General features: G+C 39.6%; 1 non-coding gene and 1 pseudogene across 1 annotated transcript; both read right to left on the reverse strand.

Annotated features, from left to right (window-relative positions):
- Nucleotides 1-1,449: 1,449 nt before the first annotated feature.
- LOC122660241 lies at nt 1,450-9,525 on the reverse strand (annotated as a pseudogene).
- An 11,508-nt stretch (nt 9,526-21,033) lies between these two features.
- On the reverse strand, nt 21,034-21,122 carry LOC122660616. The gene has a single exon (XR_006332727.1). It is a non-coding gene; the product is annotated as a small nucleolar RNA snoR8a (small nucleolar RNA).
- Nucleotides 21,123-26,404: the final 5,282 nt, after the last annotated feature.

The raw sequence follows: 26,404 nt of genomic DNA on the forward strand, positions 1-26,404 counted from the left end.
ATTTTATTTTCTTATTTTTATAATTTTATAAGTTAAGATAATGTGATTATTTTTTCTAGATTTTCTATTGGTTTATATATGTTGTTTTATGCACTATGATGCATGCAATCACATATCTATTAAACTAAATACAAGATAAAAGTAAAAGTAAAAGTAAAAAACGTAAGAAGACTATGAAGTGTAGAAGAAAAGATAGTTGTTGAACTCTCAAATCTCAACCTTAACCCTCATCAACAAAACAGTCAAGATGTCAACAGATAGTTGAAAATTCATATTCAATCCATATTCATATCCATTTAGGAGAATACATATTTAGAAAATCACTATCTGAATCTGTCCAAAACTAATAAGATATTATCCGAATCCGTCTAAATATAATCGGATACGAATATGATAATGTCACTATGTGATCAAATTCAATCCGTTTATATACTTAGCAAAACTAACGTCTCACAATTAAGAGGTTATAAGTTCAATTCTCATTGGGACCTACCTTAACGCCCCCCCTTAAACCCACCATGGTTTTAGTAGTCATATTGGATCGGATTGTATCTATCCAGGTTGTCTTGTATCCTTTGAAAAATGCAATTTTTTATTTTATATTTTTACCCTCAATCCGTACCGATCCACCAATATGGGATCGGTTAGGTCAAGAATCGATATCGATATCAGTCTCCACTGATACCAACACAAATCAGCCAATCCGATACCGATTCCTCCAACCATGCCGGGACCAGAATCTAGAATGGGGTTTATTAAAAGTATTTTCTCATTGACACCTCTCAAGGCTCAAGGTGTCAAATAATTTATAACAGTACTTTTCCCCCTTTAAGTAGGATTTGGCTCGTCTACGGCCTGGGATTGTGCGGCCAACATGCTGGGCACAACCCCAGGCCCGCCACATGAATACCAGCAAATCTAACGGCTGGAGAGGTGTTAAATTCAAATTTCAACAACAGAATTTTGCCAAACTGTTGCACCAACCATTTCAAACTCAACCCCCGATTTCAAAGTAAGGCATTGTGATCCTTCTGGATCATTGGACCAATTCTAGACTCTTTATCCCTTTGGATGAATACAATCACCTCATTCATAATCAAATTCTGAAATACTTGCTCATGTGGTTTCACAAATCAACCAAACAGAAAGATTGACAAGTACAAGCACAGCGGAAGCTGGGTTTATAATTGAGTGTCACTCGACATGGCTTTCAATGAAGAACAAGTGGACAAAATGTTTACATTGTGCATAAGTGAGAAATCATCTACAAAAACACCTAGTTAACAGAGTCCATCAGAGGAATTGACAGGGGAAGCTAAAGTTTGGAGATACAGAATTGTATTGTATTCTATTGTATTTCTGTCCTCTTATAGATTCATATAATCATTGTACAACAAAAGAAGAAAAGTGAGACATGAGAAAATAACAAACTGAAAGCAAGCAAGGCTTCCCTAACATGATAATTATAATGCTTCATTCAATCTAATCTTTTTCTTTTTAACAAATAATTAGAAAGAAAAATAAAGCATAACTTTTTATCTCGACTGGAATGAATACATACTGTACAATTTTGGTAACTCAACCAAATTAGTTGAACTCATACAGAAGAGAGGATTTGACTCTCTTCCTTCTTGCCTTCAATCTTTCGGAGGAACCTTCAGCACCTTAACATGAAAGGCAACCTGCACTAACAATTGGGTCTTGAAATCTTGGAAACAGACCTCAAAACACAATGTGCTATCATATCCATGCAGCAACAAAAAAATCCATTCTATTTCATTATTCTTGTGTGTGTGTGTGTGTGTGTGTGAGAGAGAGAGAGAGAGACAGAGACAGAGACAGAGACAGACGGCACATGCAGGGCCAATCTAATTATCAAACTCTAAGCAGACATCTGTTAAATTCTAGCAACAGAATTTTTTATGTCATCTAAACACATCTTTTAAAACATATGGTGTGCTTTAAATGAAATGGCGGTAAAGTTCTGTCAAGAGAACTTTCCATGTCACCTACACACCCTGGACCGCCCAGCTGCGAAAGTGTCACCTTTTGTGGCACAGTCCATGTTATTTATATGTATATTTTATGATTCAAGCTTTTGGTACTCTATATATCATGTCAGCTTGTTTTTCTTCCTTAACATTGATGTCTCAGGTAATTTGTACCATCTCTAACAAAACAGATGCTGCCAAGAACTAGAGAAAAATAATACAAGAACTAAATGAAGGAAACACTTTTACCACCTTCTGATCGGAACCAAACTCGATGATGTTGGATGGATGAAATCGAGCTGGAAAGTTTGGGGGCAGCCGATACCGCCTGCCTTCATTACTGCATGGAATCATTAATCAAATTTAGGGAATGCAATTCAATAGAAAGTGAAAAAATCTCTCTTTCCATTACTTACTCAGCGATCCAGGTGCCATTTTTACTCTGCAAATCAGTCAGGTAGAAAGCACCATCCTTACAACTGATACGAGCATGTATATCAGAAACCTGGAAGAGAAAATCCTGATTGATGAACCAGTAGCACCAAAACATAGGATAACAGAGGAGGAAATTTCCTTTATTGAAAGGAACATATACACTACTCTGTAGAGAATCACTTACATGCGGGGAAGGTATTGTCACCGATATTTCTGGGAAATTGGAAGGTGGAACATTCCTGAATTTCGGAGTAGCACTCACATCATATGAAGCACTTTACATTAAGAGATTACAACAAAAGGAAATCTCATGTACTAGCTGGTAGACAAATAATGAAAAATGACCGACATTACACTAGGCACACAATGGACACTCAAATGGAGTTCCGACAAGATTTGTATAGTTTAGGAAGCAGAACAAATTACAGGTGAGGATATTCTAGCCCACCCCAGGTCTTGCCTTGAGCCTGGATGATTGGGTCTGGATCAAAGTCTTTGGTCCAACTGGATTCTTGCTATATGGCATGAGAAAAGTACAAAACCCTGATTCAACCTGTTCTTGATTCATGGACGGGATCCATTTGGAACTTTGAACATGAATCCGAATCCCACCTTCATCTGTATGCCAACTATTGTTTAGATCCTAATCCATAACCTACCAGAACTAACCCATTTCATGTCAATTAATTGCAATACAACACTTAGAAGTCTAATACATGTGTTACCTCAGCTTACTAACATAAAAAAATGAACTTATTCTCACTGACATACCCAACTATGCAGGATTTGCTCTCATCCTTACTTAAATGTATAGGTTGTACTGCCCCACTAATCTCTTGTTCCAATGGGAAGAGAAACCACCTTAGAAAAAGAAGAAAAAAAAGATGGTTAGAACTATGACTATCAACTGTAGCTAACTAGACTAAGATTTTTTTTTTTTGGGTAGAACTAGACTAAGATTATAGTGATGATAAACATACTCTCCACCAAGAGCACGCTCTAGAGCATCATCATCCTCAATCCATCTTTGTAATTGGTCACTTGCCTTCATTGAAAAATGAACAAATTTTAGCTTGCATACAGCAAAAATCTCAGAGTTTCTACTATTGCTATAATACATGCAGTAAGCTGTGCTGGAAATGTTTAAGTAGAAAAATACTTTGTCTGAGAGCCGGCAGCATGGCGACCTCCCTTCAAGTTTTGCACTGCAAGAGAATGATATTATTTCAGTCCAGTCCAAAAGAAGTTCTACAATGGAAAAATGAATTTTTCCTCCATATGAAAATTTCATTAAAAGGCAATTTGCTTCAAGTTCTGTACACCGTGCAGGCTGCAGGAATGCTACCCATGCCACATTGCACATAACAACAGAGCAGTCTAATGGAGATCTGACCTTCATGGTGCATGCAATATAGAGTGTATATATATATATATACACACACACGCACACACACATCGTGATCTAGTCATGTTACTAATTGTCATCCCATGCAGATACCATAATAAATTAACTAAGGACACCATTTGTTTCCATGTAAAAAGGTGAAAAATAAAAATTTTCTTGTAAAGTTTGATCTTCATATAGTCATTTGCAGGGAAAATTTTACAACGAAGCAAACAGGGCCTCAAGAGAAGTTATAGTAATAGTATGAAACTTTATCCCTAAAAGATCTTCCTTCTATTTCCCCTTTTATGTCCTTTCCTTCTCCCTGTTGTGGCAAAATGTGTGTTAGTTCAAACACTATGATCGATCATAAAGGCAACCTAACCCAGAAAACATTAACCAAATTCCTATCTGTGGTCAGCTGTACAAGTCCTGTTCTGCCATCCACTGTATCTACGTTCATAATTTGTTTCCATCAGTTTCAAAAATTATGACATCGTCAAATGTACCTATATTGTTGTGATTTTCTATCATTTCGATGCCTGTGATACTCTCACCTAACGTCTGCTACCAGCATTCATGCCCAACATGCATGGTACTTAGCTGCACTTGTTTAAGACTGGAAATCAAAACAAGTATGATGTAGCATTGGCTTCTTTACTGGTAAACAACTTTTCACTTACTAGTTTATAATACTTCCAGATACAAATAATGTCATAACATTCTCAAGCAGAAAATCTTATTTAAATTCCAGTCAATTTTCCAGAAACATGATTTTTATCATCGCAGTAAGTTGGCACACGGTGGAAAAGTAAGACACCCACCTGTTACCACCTAAGACCCAATTCAACATTAAGGGCATTGCAATGTCAATAAAAAATCTCCCACCAACTATTCCTGGATGTGGTATTCGGAACTTTGTCAAGAACTGCAGAAGACATTTTCAGACATTATAAAGAGATGAAATAAATTTCTGCTGAAACAATAGTTATTTGTGAAGTGATTAGAAATTTGCTTTCTGACCGACAGTGGCCCAAGCCCCACTCCCAAATAGGGCTTGTAATTTAAAGCCATTATTGCAGCCACTCTTGCCATTCCATGGATTATAGCAACACGCAATCTTCTTGCATTCTGATAACTGAAACAAGATGTAGTGATGCATCATATAAAGCAATACTAAAAAAATAAATTGGGAAGTCAAAGGATGAAACTGCAACCCAGTCATTGCCCTAGATACTGAAATTTATTGGAAAACTCACAGAAGCAGTTTTATTTTTACCTAATTAATGATCAAGGGACATTCACTGTACCCGATGGGTTAAAAATGGACTACTCACCACATGACAGTACATGGTACAAAGCTAAGATGGTGAAACCCACCATTGGTGGACACCCACTAAAGACCTTTGAAGGCGAAAAAACAATCTAAATAGATGACCCAAACCATCCAATGTTTACTTCTTAGTCATCCCTTTTAAAGTTAGATTGAGCACCATGTTTACTCTGGTCATCCAAATGAATGGCAGAAAAGGTTGTCAGTATAATCTAACCATGCCATTTTCTGGCGAGTGTTCTCCAACATATATCTGTCACATGATGCATGCAACTCCCCTCCTTGCACATACGTAGGAGATTTTTACGGTCTTGCACCCAATGGTAAAAAATATTTCCTCATCTTTCTACAAACTGCATGTTTGGAAATCAGAAGCAAATTCTAGCATGATAACTCAATGTGAATTTTGGTTTGAATAGTTCGACAGGAAAATCAAATATTACCGCTTTAGAGAAGAAGCAATATCAACAGGGGTTCCCAATTCAACACTTTGTGTCCAAGCTTTCTCAAGCTCTAAAGCCAGTTCATAGCTATCCTGAATGAATGCAGTGAATAATCCAACATGAGAACCAGAGTAATGACATCGGGATAAGGAAATTAAGAGTTATCTACATGAGGATACTCTACATGTGGACTTAAAGAGTATATAATCCTAAAAATCCAAAAATTGAAAAGTAATCTAGCTGATGCATAAAATAATTCCCATAACAAAGTTATTATGAGGATTTGTAATCTAGTGAAAAACTACTCCTATGAGAGTGAGAATCAATCCAAGAATCAAGAATACCTCAATAGCCATGCATCCACCTTGACCCAAATTTGGCTGCATTGCATGAACAGAGTCCCCAAGCAAGGTTACACGACCCTTTCCCCAAGTAAATTTGGGTGTTCGGTCATATATATCACGACGAAGAATGTCACCCTCATTTGTGGCAAGTATCAAGTCAATAACATTATCACACCAGCCCTGAAATATGTTAAGCAATCTTTCCTTTTTACCTGCCAAAATACACATAATATACATTAGAAAATGATAAAATACCACCCATAATTATTACCCCTCCCAAAGAGAAAAAAAAACCCCAAAATTGGATAATTCTTTTTGTCAAAAAAATCAGGATGTAGTCCTACATCATCAGGATAAACTGAAGCAAATTTAAAAGGCAATAAAAACCTGATAGCTGATTATTTCTAATCATTTTCCCTAATCTCTTATTACTCTTCTTTTTTACTATAAACGATGGAATCGCCCATTGAGATATATATAACTAAGAAACAATCAATTGAAAAATGCTATAAGAAATGAAATGTCACAATATTTTACTCAATGGTTGCTTCTTTTTTTTGGTTTCCCCCTGATCTTTAGTTAAAGGAAAAAAGGTGAGAACTAATAAATGTTGGCTGTGAGTACAATCCCTCAATTCAAGTCCAGAGAACAACCCCGTGAGGAAATGAAGAATCTTCTTTGCGGATGGTAGTGCTTTGGGATGCAGGAGCAGCTCATTTGGGTTCCACCTCCTAGATTTGATTGTGGATAGAAGTAACTTAAGGAAATCTGGGACGAGAGGGTATTGGTGGAGTGTTCAGAAATTAAGAAGAGATTACCATGGGAGAAGGGGCTCTGGACAAGTAAGATCCTATCACTCCTGAGCTTAAAGCTTTTATCAAGGGCATGGAGATTTCTATCTCTAGTGGCTGGTGGAATACCATTGTTGAGGGAGACTCAAGAACAATGGTTAGGTGGCTGCAAGAGTCAGAAGGTGGTGCTTGACACTATATGCATTTAATCAGGGTTCATATAGCTTATTAGCTTAGATGCAAATTTTCTACTTCATGGAGAATGAGGTCTTCTAACTTGGTTGCTGATGAGTTACTGGGGGGAGGGGGGGGGGGGGGAGTGGGGGAGTGTTAGGTTTCATATTTGGATGATATCCAGGGTTCCAATTACAAAATAGTCTTTTGAGAGGAAAGTAGCAGCTAGCATAACCCCCTTTTCACTTTACTCTTTACGACTCTCATAACAGCGCTAGATCAACCACTCAAGAAACAACTATGCAAGTTACTGGTTTTCAGTTTCTGCTATTTGGCAAATTTCCCCGTAGTTTATAGACAGTTAAATATTACTAATGGACTAATAGGCTCCAAATGGATTTTGCTTATCAAATATACAGGATTCAAGCATATGAAGATATTTACTACCATTGGGAGCATCAGCCCCGCCAGGTGGTTCGTTGTGAAATGCATACCATTGCATCTTTCCCGCACCCACATCTGAAGAAACAAAGTATTGTTTGTGACCCAAAAATACGCGGTACCTTCACAACAAAGCTTATATGTTAAGGAGTTACTAAAAATTTTGAAAAATTATGGTTTTAACTTTTGAAGAAAGTGATAGAGCCCAAAGAAGTGAAAGGGATGCATAGGTTACCAACCACTGCATAAACAGAAGAAAACATACCCAACAGTTTCAATATCTGGGGGCACAAAATCTGCAATGCCAGTGTAACAAGTGTAACCTGAATATGACGCTTCTTTGAGCCCAAACAAATTCTTCCTAACCTGTTTATGGATATCATTATTTCCTTCATATTTCAAGACGGAGGAAATCAAAGGACATAAAGAATCTAATATGTTAATATAAAATTATGCATGCCATCAAAGGGCAGATCCAACCCACAATCTGAGGGGTCCTCCAAGGAGATCTCCAATGCCAAAAGAAACCTGATTGGATGTTGAAACCATTTGTGGTACTTTTCTTACTTGATTTCTATTCAAGTATTTCCCTTCCACCCAAATGAATGAGATAGATCAGATTGTCATAAGTAATTGGATCATACCTGACATTAGGCTCAGTGGATGAACATGCTAGGTTACTACAGAATATTACAAAAGGTGACTACACTTCTACCTTTGACCATATGCCATCAGCTCCAACCAGAACATCACCTTCATAACGTTGTCCATTCTCAAGCACCACTGTAACCTATCGTGTAAGCAGCGAAGTAAGAAAAATTACAGCATCAACATTAGGAATATAACCTTAAACCTTTTACAAACAAATTTCCAAGTAAAGGACAAGAACCAATTTGCCATCTTCACCTACTCTTCAGTAGGGAGACAGCATCCAAACTGCACTTCTATTACTATTTTTTGAGGGGGTGGGGAGGAGAGGAGGTGTGAGGAAAAGCTTAACTGTTCAAATTACCTTCTTCCCATCATCCTCAAAGTCAACAACATTACTGTCATTCATAATGACATCTTCACCAACTGCTCGAGCCAGAATTTGTTGCAGAATCATTCGACTAATAACCCTGGTGACAGGAAGCCCCCGTTCCACTGCAGGAGTGAATGTATCGAACTTGATATACCTGATGGCCAACTATTAATTACTTTGTGCAACAAAATCAGATGTCCATAAGAAACACAGCCAAAGAATTGATGCTAATCACACCATATCTTTGGGACAGGTCAAAAAATTATTCTTCAATAATTTCACAAAAAGTCCTGATGAGTTTACAATTAGCCATTAAACTTCGATCTGAAAGAAACTTCAGCCAATTTTACTTTCCTTTTTCTAAAGATGGAAACTTTACTATATACCTTTGCACTGATATAGATTGTTCTTAAAGGACGGATCATTCTTATGCAGGATTTATGTACACTTTACGTCTTGTGTTATCAATTTTAGTTGGAAAAATAAAAAGGGTTCATGAACTATAAACGAGTTCAACAACTGGGCCCAAAATGGTCCCAACCTAAAAGAGCACAAGCAGGAACAACTAACCAGGAACCAGAGATCCCATCGACCAGTCCATTAATTCGATCACCAGTGATGCATCCAGCGTTCATAATATTCTCAGCAACCTTCAAATCAATGGCTTCCAAGGCTGCCAATGCATTGCTCTGTATCTGGATTGGGCCCCTGTACTTCCCTTCACCTCTAATAGCACTTATATCCTTCTCAAACACCATGACATCAAAGCCTTTCCTCTCGGCAGCTAGAGCAAAAACAAGCCCACCAATTCCACCCCCTGCCACAAGGATACGAAGCTTCTTCTTCTTCTGAAGAGACCTGTCCCCACTGCCTGCTCCAGTCTGAGTAGATGTGATCATCGTTGCAGGAGCTTCCAGGACAGCCCTCACCCTAGTCCTTCTCTTTCTCTGTTCAAGATCTTTACTTCCGAAACCATTGTAGTAGTGCATAGAACGCAAGAACACTTCAGGGAAATCTTTGGAAAAGGGAATTGGGAAGTGGGTTCTTGAGAATATGTTTGAAGGGTGAAGAGAACTGTAAAAAACTGCTGAAGAAGCCATTGCTCTTCAGCAATTACAATTTCAGAATCAAGTATTGGTATATGAGCTTAAGAAGAAAGAATTAAGAAGGGTGGACCAGAACAAAAAAACATAAATAAAAATTGGTAATTTGGTAAGAGTGTAAGACAGAAGACATTGAAAAGTTTTTACCAAAAAAGCAAAAAGGACATTGAACTGAACTGACAGAGAAGAGGGGTTTGTATTCTGTAGTACCTCATCTTGTCATTTTCCGTACATCATCCAGATTAGAGCATCAGAACAGTCCGTTCAGACTTCAGACACGCGTTACTCCACCTCCGGTGTAGGCTCTAGAGGGCCAGAGAGCATTCTCTTGCCCAATTGATAATTATAGAAAGAGACAAGATTCATTGGTTCCAACCCAACAAGGACGGTCCTATGGATAAATTACACTTGAAATATCAACACTAGCATAAATTAAGTTTTAAGTTAAAATAAATTTGGGGAAAACCTAAAATAACTCTGGTGATGAAAGATATGCATAATGTAAGACTTGTATCATATATGATATTGAACAAAGTTGATTGGAGGATAAGGATCCATGTAGTTAATCCCATTTAGTTCGAATAAGATTGAGTTGTTGTATCTAATATTTGTAAAGTATGGGGGAAGCATTTGTAAAGAAGTGGCCAATTGTCATCTAGTGGGTATGGTGCAAGTCCAGGGAGGTCGAGTGATTGACTCTTGTTAGTGGTTGCCATCTACTTTCTCCTCTCCATACTTTCCACCCCACATCCAGCTCTGGGCGTCCAATCCCTCTCGAGGCCACCACCGTGGTTGGCCCAACTTAGCATAAAAAAAATATAGTAAAAATATTTACGAAGTATACATTATACTAAAGAGGTATTTACATATGATGTTAAAATAATTAAAATATTTTCTTACCAAAAATAAATAAATTAAAATATTTTAAATTTCTATATTTGTCAAAACTATTTTAATTAGTATGATATATCACGCTCTTATATTTTTCGACCTTTGACTTAGATCATTTTCGTTCATATAGTATTTTAAATCAAGACAAACATTATTATACAATCTGATTTAAGATTACACTATTAATATTTCAAAAAGTTTCTAACTTGAATGATAGGATTCAATTATATATGTTTTAATACTGGATCGTAATCATTCAGTTAATATTTTTAAATCATAAAAAATACAATGATCAACTTGAGTTAAGATCAGACTGTCATAAAATCTAAAGATTTTAATTGAAAGAATACAATTCAACCACTATATTTTGAGGTTTTTAGACCTTTGGTTTTCATTATGAAGATTCATTTAGCATTTCAAATCATGATAAATACAATAATAAAACATGATACATGATCAAAGGGGAAAAGAACTCTGCCCGGGAGTGTGATCTACGCCATCACTCCCATGAGTCTCTCTCTCTCTCTTCTCTCCATATGAAAAAATATCTCTACCCCCTTATTTTGAGGAGGAGAGAGATAGACACATAGGAAATGCTCGCGTAGGCCACATTCAAGACAAAAAACTACTTCCCATAATCAAATTATTAGAAACATATAATAATATGATTAAAAATGAATTATAAGATGGGTGCATCTGTTTGTAATCAAGACAGACTTTGTAATCGGACTTTCTTTATCCCTCAACTTAATGTGTTATCACTTGGATTGAGGGACAAATATTGTAATTTCACACTTAGTTGTTAAACCTTCTTTTTTTAGTTCTTCCTCCTCCCCGATTATATCGTTGACGTGAAAACCCTCTCAACTCGCAGTGAGAACGTTGTTACAGAACTTAAAATTGTGAAACTCTAGGGAGAGAGACTGAGGAGTGTGAAAGATAGACATACAGAGAAGAAATTACTCTGTTCTGAAGCTAGCCTTTAATGGTGGAAATGTGATTCAGGTTGGCCAACTAGTGATAGAAAGTCAAAACAGGGGGAAAAAATAGAGAAAATTTGATGGATTCCTCGATCGTCATTCTGGGTGTGCTCCTTCAAAAATGAATTAAACGCATACAAAATTGAAAAGGAAAAAAAAAAAAAAGGTGTGCTTTGGTGGACATCTCCACTTGTTATCTGCGTGAGTGAGATTGGGTTTTGAGGAGTATGGTCTGGATCATCTTTGGTCGGTTAAAAGACGAAGGAAAAACTTGACAGCATGGAAAAAAAACTTATGGATTTTTATAGTCAATAGCAGAGGTTGCAAGAGTTATGATGTCAATTTGATTTTTCCTAATTTAACTTCTTCTTTAGAAATTGAGACGAAGATCCGTTTTTGGATGCAAATCAACTGGATGGAGGAGAAGGGGGCATGAAGTTAATTAAGGGGGAGGGTAGGGTCGGAGACGGGGAGTTGCGATGGAAGCGCGGAGGAGTTTGTCCAATATTTCAAGAAAATACCAAACACGAAGAGAGAAGTGGAACGGAGATCAATTCAAACGCGTACGAAACGGTGATGCGACCCAGACACGATACAACTGTGAAGAATCATAAATACAGGAACACCGAATAGAACTATGATAATGGAAGTTGCCCGGCCACCACCATGTCGTTCTTCTCGTTCTAAGTATCCGGGGTTATCAGTTGTTTCATCTTGTACGAAACCGATAAGTTGCAGGTGACAATGGGGTTAGGATGGGCGTAGGAAGCCGTAGGGGAGCAGAGAAGGGTAGGAGGGAGGGAGGGACGGAGGAAGCCGAACTGCAGAACCACGGGAAGGGAGGGGCCGGAGCTGGTGCTGAAAATGGGGAAGAAGGAGAGTAAAATTACAAAAAACACCCTATTTAAAAATGTTGATAAATGATGTGAGGATGGGTAAATAAGTCCGATTACAAACAGCTTTACTCTTATAAGATAATGATCCAATAATAAATCAACTTTTCTTTAAAATTAGGCTTTTTTGGTTTTCAATCTGATAACGACGTTGGAAGTTTGAACCGGGATGAAACAGATATGACCCTTACTCTCACGAGTCAAAAACCGTTGACTCATTCAGTACTTAATCCTTTGTAGTGGACTAGTCACTAGTGGTTCCTTTTTTTTCCATCGTCCTAGTCTAGGCTTTTTCCTTCTGCCAATACAATTTAAGGCCGTGGTAATGAATGGCCTTAGCATAAGGGTTTTCATTGGTTTGATTTTAGGTTATCAGTCTGGTTCTTTAATGGTTCCAACCCTAAGAGGTCAGAACCAGGATTGGATCATAAGCAAATCAATACTAAACCTGATATCCAGGACCATTAACTAATGGGTGGGTCCATTTTGATTACTAATTGGTTTCAAGCAGTTCAAATTTTTAAAAAAAATTCCCTAATACATGCTACATATATTCGACAACAACAACTCAAGCCATTTCCCATGCTACATATATTCAATAATAATGGAAAGAAAATGCTACCTGATCACGTGCAGTGCACGACCCCCGCATCCAGACATAGAGCCGTGCAAAATGATGGTTATGCCCTCATGGATTTTGCTTTTCCATGGGAGCACGACAATCATTTCGCATGGCCCTATGTCTACGCGCAAGGGCTGCGCGTCACACACGACCGGGTAACATTCTTTCTCTCATTCAATGATATTATAGTAATTCAATAATTTATAATAAGACTAATTTCCATCATATAAGACATGCAACCCATCATCAATTTTTTTTTCCTCAAATCACAAACTAATCCATATTACCTCTTGTTTTAGATTCAATTAATAAGTAAGAACACCACAACCCTCCTAAACTAAGATTATTTTAAGGCATCTTCTTAAATTAGAATTCCCAAATGGATCTTTAAATTAACAATCGAATATTTAGTAAAATAGTAGATGGGACAAGAGGTACCAGTCAAAAGTGAAAGAGTGAAAAAATAAAGGACTTGACCTTAGCCATCATAACATTAAGTTTTAAGAATTATATAATATATAAGGTTAGGATATGGATTTGTACCGGTTCCTAATTGGTCTATCGGTTCTACAACCGTTGGGAGACTAATAACCTAATTGGCAAATCCAGAATCGGACCAATAACTTAATCAATAGATCTAGAATCAAACCAAAAAACTATTGACTGAGACGATTCTGGTTCTTACCGGGTCGGTTCTGGTTCAAAATTGACAATCTTACTGCTTACCAAAAAAGGGGAAAAAATAAAGAATGATGTTGGAGAGTATTTATTTTTTAGAAAATTACTTTACTTAACAAAATTATACAACATTGAGTTTAGGTTTAGAAAATTACCCACTACATTTTACCAAAAGAAAAAAAACTACCCACTATAGTGTCTTACCCACTATAGTGTCTCTCCCTCCTTACCTACATTGTTTGACATTTTTACCCTTAACCGGGTCCTGCCTTCCTGCCCCGCACGGCCCCACCCTCCCCTGTCCCCGCAACCATCCCTTTGCAAAACTCTCTCTCTCTCTTTCTTTGTGTGTATGTGTGTATGGGAGAGATCCTTTGTATCTCTCCATTTCCTACCATGCTCCTCTCTCCCCCTCCCGCACCCTTTTCTCTTTCTCATGTATGCTTCGTCGCTGGCAAGAAGCCACCATAGCCAAGTTATCGGATTCTTATCCTCTTGAGTGTTGGGTGGACGATTGGAATCTCAAGGAACTGGACAATGCACCACACGTGAGAGGATAAAAATCCCAACTTATCCATGACACAAATTGTAACACCGTAGCAGAAGAACTTAGGAGAAGAGTTAGTGAAAAGATAGAGGAAGAAGGAGAAGAGAGAAGAAGAGGAGAGAAAAGAGAGAACGAGAGATAAAAGTAGGGAGAAACAACTATTCATCATGCCATTCATGAGAGTTTAACCTATCTATATAGCCATGTCAGGCCCTAGTACAATTCTGTTACAACCAATTCTCTTACTCACACTATTACCCTTACACATAATCCCTCAATGCAAGTGGTTTTCTCTTTTGTCTAATACTCCTTCGAATAACTGTTGTTGTTGGCAGACCGTTAGTCAGCTCAGCTTCTCCACGTGCCATGACATTGCCATCCCCATATGGGAGAACCTTGTCCTCAAGGTTCAGATCAGGAAACAGCTGGTGCAACACAGAAACATCTTCCCAGGAAGTCTCCTCAAGTGGTAAACCGGCCCACTGGACCAAGGCTTGACGAACCCACGTGCCCTGGCGCTGGAGATGGCGGAAATTCAAGATTGCTAATGGGGTGGGGTCTGCTGTAGGAAGAAGAAGGGGTGTTGGCGGTGGAACACCTGGTGACCCAATGCATTTCTTTAGAACCGAGACATGAAAAATAGGGTGTATTCGTGCGTCGACAGGGAGGTCGAGCTTATAAGCCACCTTACCCACTCGTTTAAGGATACGAAAGGGGCCAAAGATTGCGACCCAACTTCTGATTCAGGCGTAAGGCAACAGAGTGTTGGCGGTAGGGCTGCAATTTGACAAAGACACAGTCGCCAACCTCAAATTGTAAATCATATCGTTTCTTGTCAGCCTGATATTTCATATAAGCCTGAGCACGAAGAAGGTTGTGCTTAAGTTGCTGAAGAATGACGTCACGGTCTAGTAGTTCACGATCCAAGGCTTCATTAGAGGAGGAGCCGGGAAGATAGTGAATAATAGCAGGTGGTGACCGGCCGTATAAGGCCTGAAATGGTGGCATGCCGATGGAGGTGTGAAAAGAAGTGTTATACCAGTATTCAGCCCAGTGTTTGGGTTCATCCAAAACAAAGCCCCATAGATACATTTCCAAGCAGCGATTCAAGGCTTCGGACTGTCCATCGGACTAAGGATGGTAGGCACTGCTCATTGCCAAAGTCATCCCTTGAAGGCGAAACAATTCATGCCAAAACGAACTGGTAAAGAGAGGATCACGGTCACTCACAATTGTGCGGGGAATACCATGGAGTTTGACGATGGTGGTCGTGAACACCTCAGCAACCTTGCTACTTGTGAACGCCGCCGGCAAAGCAGAGAAGTGGCCATACTTGGTTAAACGATCAACCACTACCAAGATGGCGGATTTGCCGAATGAAGGTGGTAACCCTGTTATAAAATCCATCGCAACATCTTCCCAAACTTGCGTGGGAATGGGGAGTGGCTGTAACAAGCTGACCGGAGAACTGTTGGAAGATTTGATCTGTTGGCAAACTTGACAACAGGCGACGTATTGCTTGACATCGTTACGCATCCCTTTCCAAAAGAAATTCGCAGCGAGGCGCGTGAAGGTGCGTAGAAACCCTGCATGGCCTCCAATCGGTGAATCATGAAATTCCTTTAAAAAAACAACTCGAAGAGGGGAGTCCGAAGCCAGGACCAGACGATGGCGGTAGTACAAGAGTCCATCACGGAAAGTGTAAGCAAGGTAAGATAGAGGGTCCTGGCCCAAACTTGAGCAGATATGGCTAAGTTCAGGGTGGCTTTGAACTTCGGCTCTTAATTGGGAGAGAAAATCAAAAGTAGGAATGGAGAAGCCAAGGAGTTCTACCGGAGAGCGAGACAAAGCATCTGCCACAATGTTGTCGCGACCCGGTTTATAAGTGATATAAAAAACGTAACCCAATAGTTTTGAAAGCCACCGCTGTTGTTCAGGTGTTTGAATGACTTGCTCAGTAAGGTCCTTGAGGCTGCGTTGGTCCGTGCGTATATGGAACATGCGACCCAGAAGGTATTGGCGCCATTTAGCTATGGCTTCAGTGATGGCATACATCTCACGCACATAAGCCAAAGAGGATTGCAGTTTAGGCCCCAATTTCTTGCTGTAGAAAGCCATTGGATGGTCATTTTGAGAAAGAACTGCCCCCACGCCCACCCCTGAAGCATCAGTTTCAAGTGTAAAGGGGACTGTGAAATCGAGAAGCACGAGTACAAGTGCTGTGGTGATCGCCTTCTGCAAGGCTGTAAAGGAAACTTGAGCAGCCTCGTTCTAGTGGAATCCCCCAGATTTAAGCAAGTCAGTAAGTGGAGCAGAAATTTGGGCGTAGTGGCGAATAAAATGCCGGTAGTATCCTGTGAGCCCTAAGAAGCCGCGAAGGGCACGAATAGTTTGAGGAATAGGCCAATCCAGCATTGTAGTGACCTTTGAAGGGTCCATGGTAACCCCCTGGCCCGACACTATATGGCCCAAGTACTTGATGGATGACTGGCCAAATGAACATTTAGACATTTTGGCAAACAGTGAGTTGGCACGGAGCAGCTCCAAGACTTGGGTGAGATGTCGGAGATGATCTTGCCATGTAGCACTATAAACCAGCAAGTCATAAAAAAAAACCAGTACAAACTTTCGCAGGAACGGCCTGAAAATAGTGTTCATGGTGGCCTGGAATGTTGCCGGAGCGTTGGTAAGACCGAATGGCATAACTAAAAATTCAAAGTGGCCATCGTGAGTGCGAAATGCCATTTTATGGATGTCGCCTGGCTGAATTCGTATTTGGTGGTAACCAGAACGTAAATCGAGCTTCGAAAAAATTTTGGCACCGTGCAGTTCGTCCAATAGTTCATCGACCGTAGGAAGTGGAAACCGATCCTTGATGGTCACGAAATTGAGCGCTCTGTAGTCCACGCAGAATCGCCATGTTCCGTCCTTCTTCTTGACCAAGAGCACCGGCGAAGAAAATGGACTATTGCTGGGTCTGATAATTCCATCGGCCAACATTGAACCCACCAGTCTTTCAATCTCCGTCTTCTGGAAGTGGGGGTAGCGATAGGGCTTCACATTCACTGGTTGTGAACCTGGTTGCAACGGAATGGAGTGGTCCTGAATTCGGTGTGGAGGTAAACCATGGGGGACCTCAAACACAGACGCGAATGATTCTAACAGTCGTTGAAGCTCGGGGTCGTCGCAGGTGACAGACGTCGCCGTGGTGTTTTGAACTTCAAGCTGAAATAGAGCCACATAAAATCCCGTGTCTACAATGCGACACAAGTGCTGGTACTAGAGAGGTGGATGAGATTGGGGGGGTCCCCTTTGAGAACAATCCTCGTATCATCACACACAAATTCCAGAGTTAAGTTTCGGTAATCAAAAAGAACAGGGCCTAAGCTGGCCAGCCACTGAACACCCAAGACCAAATCGGCCCCAATTAAAGGCAAAACGTAAGCATCTATAGTCACAGTATGGTTGAGCAATTGAACAATGAGTTGTTTACCTCACCTTCACTGGATAAGCGATCCCCATTACCGACGAGAACGGCGACTCGGGGAGATGCCTGAATGGTCAAGCCCAAATGGCGTGCAACGCGACTCTGGATAAAGTTATGAGTGCTGCCGCCGTCGATGAGAACTTGAATGGGACAACCGGCGACAAGGCCGGTGAATCGAATCGTCGTGGGGGAAGAATGCCCTGCCAAAGCATGATACGAGAGTTCAGAGTGTAGTGCAGGGTCTGGATTCGGTGCATCAGGGGGTTCGGCAAGGTCAAGCGCAACGTCATCCACAACCGCGTCCTCATAATCCAAAATAAAGAGTTGACGTGATTTGCAGTGATGACCAGCTACAAAACGTTCGTCACAATTGTAGCAGAGGCCTCTTTCATGGCGGCTCTGCATTTCTGCGGGGGTAAGACGACGAATTGGTAGGCGAACGGAGGTCTTCGGCGTGGAAGGTGGGGTGCCGGAGGTCACAGGGGGTGCTGGCAAAGCCAATGGACGTGGTGGTCCCAGAGGAGAGGCGACCCGATGAAAGGACCGGCGATGCTCGGAGAGCTTCGTCTCCTAGAGGCGAGCCAAGGCCACGGCCTGAGTCAGGGTAGCAGGGCGAAAAGCCAAAACCTCATGACGAATGTCTGGACGTAGCCCCGAGATAAAACAACTAATGAGAAATGTGGCCGGAAGGTTGGTGGTGCGATTCGCCAAGGCCTCGAAGTGGGACTGAAACTCAGAGACAGAGGCAGTTTGGGTGAGTTTGGCGAGGGCACCTTGATGATCCTCGAATTCAGAAGGCCCAAAGCAGACCTCTAAGGCCTGAGTAAACGCCAGCCAAGTGGTAAACTGGTCGTTGCGAAACATCCATTGAAACCAGTGGAGCGCACGACCATCCATGTGAAAGGATGAGATTAGCAGACGGTGATCCTCGGTCGTGTGGTGGTAATCGAAGAAGCGTTCGGCCTTGAAGATCCAGCCCAAGGGATCGTCGCCGTCGAAACGAGGAAAATCAAGTTTAACCGTACGAGTTTGGATTAGAGGCGGAGGAGAATGGAGGGCCTGAAATTGATGGATAGGTGGAATGGGGAGAAGACCATCCGATGGTTGTGATTCACTGGTGGAACCAATCTCCGACAGAGAGAGACGAAGGATTTGTTCGATGCGACCATCCATTGCCGTGAAACGGGCAATCATCTCTGACATCGTCTTCTACTGGTTCTCGAGAACAGTTTGTAGAGAGTTCAAACGCTCACCATGGGAAGAATAAGATTCCTGAAGACTCTTAACATTATCGTCGAGCTGGCGCAAGCGGGTTCCTTCAGCCATGGAAAGCAAAACGAAAGCACCAATGTAACACCGTAGCAGAAGAACTTAGGAGAAGAGTTAGTGAGAAGATAGAGGAAGAAGGAGAAGAAGGAGAAGAGAGAAGAAGAGGAAAGAAAAGAGAGAACGAGAGAGAAAAGTAGGGAGAAACAACTATTCATCATGCCATTCATGAGAGTTTAACCTATCTATATAGCCATGTTAGGCCCTAGTACAATTCTGCTACAACCAATTCTCTTACTCACACTATTACCCTTACACGTAATCCCTCAATGCAAGTGGTTTTCTCTTTTGTCTAATACTCCTTCGAATAACTGCTGTTGTTGGCAGACCGTTAGTCAGCTCAGCTTCTCCACGTGCCATGACACAAATCGGGATTTCCAATGAATTGAACCAAACCAAACCGATATGATTCGGACTCAATCCTCTAAATCCATAAATTGAGTCTAAAATGCGAAATTCAGAGCCACTCTGAAATAGCTTAGACAAGAAACCGCAGAAACACGATCACTAGAAGGTTGCTCCGTCGGAATTGAAACGTGAACGAGAGTTGCAAGGTGTAAATTATTTGCTCTTTGTTTTTTTTTTAATATTATTTTTGGGTTTCTTGCGTTTCATGGCGTTTTTATTCCTTCTCTTTAACTCTCTACTGTTCAACAAGAATTCTGTTTCACAACATATCAGCCTGATTGTCTCTTTTAAGAGAAATTTTAAGTATTTTTTGAAATTTTGTGTGCTTCCCTTGATAACGGTCCTATGATACATTGGAAAATCCATTCGGTGCTTCGTGAAGGTGATGATCAAACAGATGAAATCAGTTGGATGGGATATTGACGCATCGGTCAATTCTAGCAAATCCCATGATGGCAATGTTGGATCAGAAGAGGAAGGTGAGAACGAGGAAGAAGAAGAGGATAAGAATGTCATTCTATCTTATCAAGGGTATATTGATCATAAAATGTCTAAAACATTCTTACCGTTCGCAACTAACAGGAACAATTAATAGAGTGGGTTTACTTATTAATTATTTTGGAAAGCAAAGGTGGCATGCATGAATATCCAAAACTCATGGGTGGATCTATAATTACGTGATACCTTAGGGGAGGTACGTGTAAATTATCCTTTTTTCATTAAATAATACATATCGTTGGGTTTCAAGTGGAATTTTTTTGGGTAAAGTACACGTATCCCCCTATAATGCACCTAATATTCCTCGTACCCTCTAAGCGGCTCAATATTCCACGTACCACCCTTCAATATTCCATGTACCAGCCCTGCTTTACACCCCAAATGCCAGATAGGTCAAATCCGTTAAATACCACCGTTAGATGCTAAAATTTTGACCATTTTACCCTTTGCTCCATTTTCTTAAATCTAAAAAGACTTAATTACCCTTACTTATTTGTTGCCCTAAACTAATTGAAAATGACCATTTTACCCTTTGTTTTATTTTTATAATAAAAAAGACCTAATTGCCCTCATTTATGTAGTACCCTAACCTAATTTGAAAAGACTATTTTACCCCTAAATACTTGTTCCTAAAAACTCCAAAATGCCCTCATCTTCCCCAAATCATCATCTTCTCTTACATACCCACCACCACCACCGCCACCACCATCATTACCACCCAACTCGACAATCGATAATCGCCGCCGCGCCGCCGCGAACTGAAGGGAACCCTTTTTGAGTTTTTTTTTTCCATTCCAGTCACCGCCAACCTTTCCGATTCCACCACCAAATCCATGATCGTGGCCCTGAATTTCTGCCCTTTCCATTCTCATCTGCAAAGCCCTTAACTAGGGCACCCAGGCCCTTGGTTCACCAAGTATAGATATTTTTCCCAAAGTTAACACCCTCATCCAAATCGTTATCTGAAGTCATAACCCTTTCCCGTTTCATTCTCAGTTTCTCTCATCTTAAGTAAAACCCATCACTTCCATTGAAACTTTATCGTGTTTCGCAACTGGCAATTGTTACTTAACCATAATTTTCAGTACTGAATTCCATTCTGCCGCCAAATCGTTTTATAAAGTTACAACAACTTTCCTGTTTCAGTCTCAGTTTCTCTAATCTTCAACTACAATCCATCACTTCAATTGAAATCCATTTCGACAACCTTGACACACAGGAAGAAAAGAATATGAAATTTCGGTGGTGCTCATATTCTATGGGTGTTGAGGAGTCTATCATGCCATGGCGACGGCATTCAGAACGAGGAATTTTTATAATCATCGCACCACAAACCTTATTCTCGAACAAACAAATTAAACCCAAAAAAAAAAAGAAGGAAATAAATATAAGAGTCAACAATATGGAGGCGAGCGTAACCCTAATCTCTGGATCTTTCATTTCGGCAGATTAGGGCTTTAAAACGCCTCTGCTCATTATCAGGAATGGTTGAATACAAAAGCATCAGAGATTCTCAGATTTGGGAAGGGCGGCAGTGTTGATGGAGGAATAGGCAAGGGAGGGGGATTCGGATGGTGGAATTGGTAGAGGTGGAGGAGTTGGAGGTGGTGCTGGAGGTGGGGCTTCACAGTGGTGGTGATGGTGGCGGTGGGTATGTAAAAGAAGATGATGATTTGGGGAAGATGAGGGCATTTTGGTCTTTTCAAAATTTAACAAATAGGTCAGGGCAATTAGGTATTTTCAAAATTTAGAAAAGATAGAAGAAGGGTAACAAATAAGTGAGGGTAATTAAGTCTTTTCAGATTTAAGAAAATGGAGCAAAGGGTAAAATGGTCAAAATTTTGGCATCTAACGGTGGTATTTAACGGATTGGACCTATCTGGCATTTGGGGTGTAATGCAGGGGTGGTACGTGGAATATTGAAAGGTGGTACGTGGAATATTGAGCCGCTTAGGGGGGTACGAGGAATATTGGGTGCATTATAGGGGGGTACATGTATTTTACCCAATTTTTTTCATGTACGGTTCCCTGACCGGTGCGATTTCCTAGTTCCTCTCACAAGAGGAGGGTGGACCCCACCTGGGCAGACTGTTCGATCAAGTGCTCCGGGTGGGTCCCAACCCCCTCTTGTGAGAGGAACTAGGGAACCGCACCAGTCAAGGAACCGTAGACGATAACGACTCTTTCAAGTGAGCTTCATCATTGTTGCAATCCAACCAGGTTCTCAACCATTTTCTGATGTTTTGGAATCCGTCACTCTACTCGACTGATGCGAATTTCGGCTCAGCTCAATTCAAACCCACTTGTAAGTTGTCACACGATGTCCCAAAGGAACTATTGTAGCTAAAAAACAAAAGCTAGCCTACGGGCGACCAAGATAGTCCCACATCGGTGAATGAAGGAAAAACCGTGATTCTTATAAGGATTGGAGTTTTCACTCCTCACTCTGAGGGTGTTAAAAGGTTCGGTTTTGATGTAATCGGTTCACTGCAAGGATTTTTAAGTGACACTAGAACAGAATCATTTATCAAACGGTTTCAGTTATTGAAACCAAAATCATTTAGTGAACGGTTTCAATCTCTAAATGGTTTCGATCACGATTTTAGATAATTGGTGTTTTACACCGAACTTGCTTGATGTAGTCAACAAGCCACCTTGAAAAGGACATGATTCTAATTAATAAAGAAGCCAAAATATTCATAGAAACATTGAATACTATTACACTAATGCATTTGAATGTATCCAATCTTATTACAAATTCCACATATGTAGTTCTACCAATCCATGTTTGATTTTCATTATTTTCAAATTAAGTAGCAACCTATTGTCTAAAGACACTAATGGTTATTATTGCCACTATATATTACTAATATTTGTCTTAATTTAAATGGTTTCCTAAATAGTTTATCAAACAATTTGATTCGATTTAAACTGTTTATCTAAACTATACCACATTTAAAATCAAAAGCGAACTATTTATTAAATAGTTTCACAATTTCGATGTATGTTCGGTTCAATTTTGATAAATGATTTTGATTTGATTTTAACACTCTTACCTTACTCCCTCATGTGATTTTTTAAAACAGTGAGAATGACATTAAGCTTCTAGAATTGCCAATATCATGAGATGTATTCTCTATCTCATCATTGGTGCCGTCTATGAGAACCCCTCTCGTCAATGAAAACCTAACCCTTGTCGACCCTATCAATTTTAGGTTCTCCCTCTGCATTTCCTGGGTGAAATCTTGCCCGACAATGATGTTCTATCTAGTGAAGACTTCTAACAGAGAAAAAAATAAAGAGTTTTATCAAAAAATAAAAGGACACTGAACTGACAGACGAGATGAGGTATTGAACTACAGATACGTCATTTCTGGGCCTAGAGGCCCACACTCTACAAGACACGACAGAAACGGTTAGACCATGACCGACCAATAATGTCATAAACCTGCTGGTCAGTCCGGTAGACCGGTGGAATTTAAACTTTTAAAATTAAAAGCTATAGAAAGAGAAAAGACACACTGGTTCCAAATTTCAACCCATTTTGGACTTTCTAAAGGACGGTCCTATGGAATAAATTACACTTGAAAATTGAAATACGATCGTTTTATTGGTAAATCTAAATAAAATTCTATTACTGTCCCAACCATGGTTTGTTTGAGAAATTGGTATCTAATCGATCCATTCATATCGATATTGGTGGAGATTGGTATCGATTCTTTGTTGATCTTGTATTAGTGGTTTAGTATTGACAAAGGTAAAAATATACAAGAAAATCTAATTTTTTAAAGTAAACAAGGGTAAACCTAATCGATCCGAATTATTAAAACCCTGGCTCCCAAATAGGCAGAGATCCTTATCAAATCTATTTTTAGTTCAATTCCTTTATACCTGATGTCTTGTTTTTAGTTTCCTAAAAGTATATGTTCCCAAGTGGATACAATTCAGGCTCGATTTTAGAGAGGTGCATCTTGATCTCATAAAATGTTTTTCGTTTATACTTTGGAAGAAAGTTTGTAAGCCTAAATCAAGGGGAGGGTTGAGTGTTAGATTGCACTCTATCCATAATGAGGCTTCATTAACTAAGTTAGGATGAAGGCTTATCTCAAACCCATCATCATTATGAGCCAGAGTCCTTAAGTCCAAATATTTTCCTTCCACAAGTATTCTTGATGTACTTTTAAACCTAAGATGATTCATTGAAAAATTGGGACAAGTATTTCTATCAATATATGTGTAGATGCTGAAAATAGCAACCCTCTCGGGCGACGATGAAAACTGAACACGAAAGAACATTGACGCCTCACTTGCGGTTGGACTTATTAAAAAAACCCTCAAAAAATACCAAAAAAATACCAAAAAGTCCAAAAAAAATTGTCGTTTTAGGGGATGTGGCGCGCAAGTACAAAGCCATTTTAGAGGATCTAGGTTTGCTTACGGTATACCGCTAGCACACCCATCCCTCTCCTAATAGGTTTTAATGGATTACATTAGAAGGTAGGACTTGTATCAATCGACATCCCATTCAATTCTTTTTGGAGAACGTATTCTCTGTCTGGGAGCGTGGCCCTTGTGCCAACACAATAGCCAATGAGAGTGCACGAAAAAGCATCAACAGGGATGAAATTTCTTACTTTCATGGGCGTGGGATAGTCATTTTACACCATCATATGCCTAGCGCATGAGCCACACTCCCAGACATATATATATTTTTTTACAACTATAATTCCCTTCCCTTCCCTACCCGAGAGCATCATTGCATATGAGTATGTCCTTGTGACATTGGCAGAGGACAATCTAGGACCACCATTCCAAAAGCATGTGAGAATCTTCCATAGCAGCGACTGTTTGATACCAACCATCTTTAAGACCAGATAAATAGATGATATATAACACAAGTTCTACATATAAAGGCAACCAAAATATGCTCTAACCCTATATTTTGGAAGGAATCAGTTGAGTCGAATCAGCCAAAATCGGGATTGGCCTTTAATCAGCAAGAGATCTTCTCTCCCTATTTTCTCGCTTAGTGTGGTTGTGATTCTATCGTATGAACTGGCCATGACTCATTAAGATTGCGATTCCTAAATTTTGATTGACTCAAACTTGATCTGATCATTTCTTAAACCTTAGCAAATATTCATGATTCTTTATTAGATTTCATGTTTTTATAATTCAACTGAAATGACCCATCCATTTAAAATCAGATTTTCTAACTATAGTTTGAATAAGAAGCCGAAAGCGAAAAAGAAAAAAGGTTTTTTAATTATGATAAAAAAAAGGATTATATTAAACACAAAAAGATTACGAGGATTGAAGAGGACAATAATCCACGTAGTTACATCACTTAAATTCTACACTTAAAAGAGAAAAAAGGTTCTTGGGCTAGGTTCTTCTATCTGCTGGAATTTGTGACGAGTACGTAATGATTTCATCTTCAATGGAAGAAAATGGTCCCCAGAGGAGGTCATCCATTAAGTTGAATTGGATTTTCAAAGGTTCTGCCAAGCAACAATTATTCCAACTCCAGAGCACCACAATCAAGCTCTGCCGACAAGAGCACTATGGTTGCCTCCCCAAGCTCCATTCCATAAGCTGAATTCTAATGTGGTTGGATCAGAAGATAAAGGAGGAATTGGTTTCATTATTGGTAATAGCTTGGGTTTATCTGTCATTTCTGAACCAACAACTTTCTCCTCAATTCTCGAAGGTGAAGCCATAGCAATAAGTCTGGCTTTGGAAGGATTTGATGACATAGCGGTGGAGACGGATAACAAGATTTTAACAGAGATCTTCAATAGCAGAAATACTCAGCATCCTCCCATGGAGGTGATTAGTCTTGTCCAGGATATAAAATACTTGTTTACTGTACATCCTTAAATCTTACTCTATTCATTATATTACCAAGGATATCGGACAATTTGATCTAATTCCACTCTATGATTATCTGACCTTTGTAAATCAACTTCCTTGAGCTTATCACGCTATAATCAATAGATTTTATTTATAAAAAATTAAAAAGATTACAAAAATTAAAAATTAAAAAAAAACCCAGAAGTCAAATTATTTTCCTCCATGTCTACTTTTTCAACTTCCTTGATTGAGGGGAAAAAAAAGGAAAGGGCAGGTTAGCAATATAGCATGATCCATGCCGGCTCTAGAGAATAAGACAAAACCAATTTTTTTTGTAATACCAATGCACTAATCCAGGATTGGTTTGACCCGGATTTTGCTTTGTGATGCGAACACAAATCACGCCTCCTGACATCGTTTTCCATGCTTATCTTCTCCTCTTTTATCTACAATGTCGCTTTATACAAAGGTTGCTTTAATCTCTGGATCAGTAAGACAAGGAAATTTTGACATGTCACGCCTTGTTCATGTAATTAGCACGTGGAAATCTTTGTTTCTTTCTTCTTTTCGATTCTCGATTTCATTTTCTATTGTTTTCGCTGATTTTGATAAATCTCGCGTCTGATTCTATATTTTTATATCTAGATTGGAAAATTATTTTCTACATGTCCAATTCTCTAATGCTTGTAATAAGAGGGGGATGGACCCCATTTGGATAGAATGTTCAAAGAGGAATGGAATGATCATTACACCCCCCTTGA

This window comes from Telopea speciosissima, chromosome 4 (assembly GCF_018873765.1).
Source record: "Telopea speciosissima isolate NSW1024214 ecotype Mountain lineage chromosome 4, Tspe_v1, whole genome shotgun sequence".
NCBI classification, from domain to species: Eukaryota; Viridiplantae; Streptophyta; class Magnoliopsida; order Proteales; family Proteaceae; genus Telopea; species Telopea speciosissima.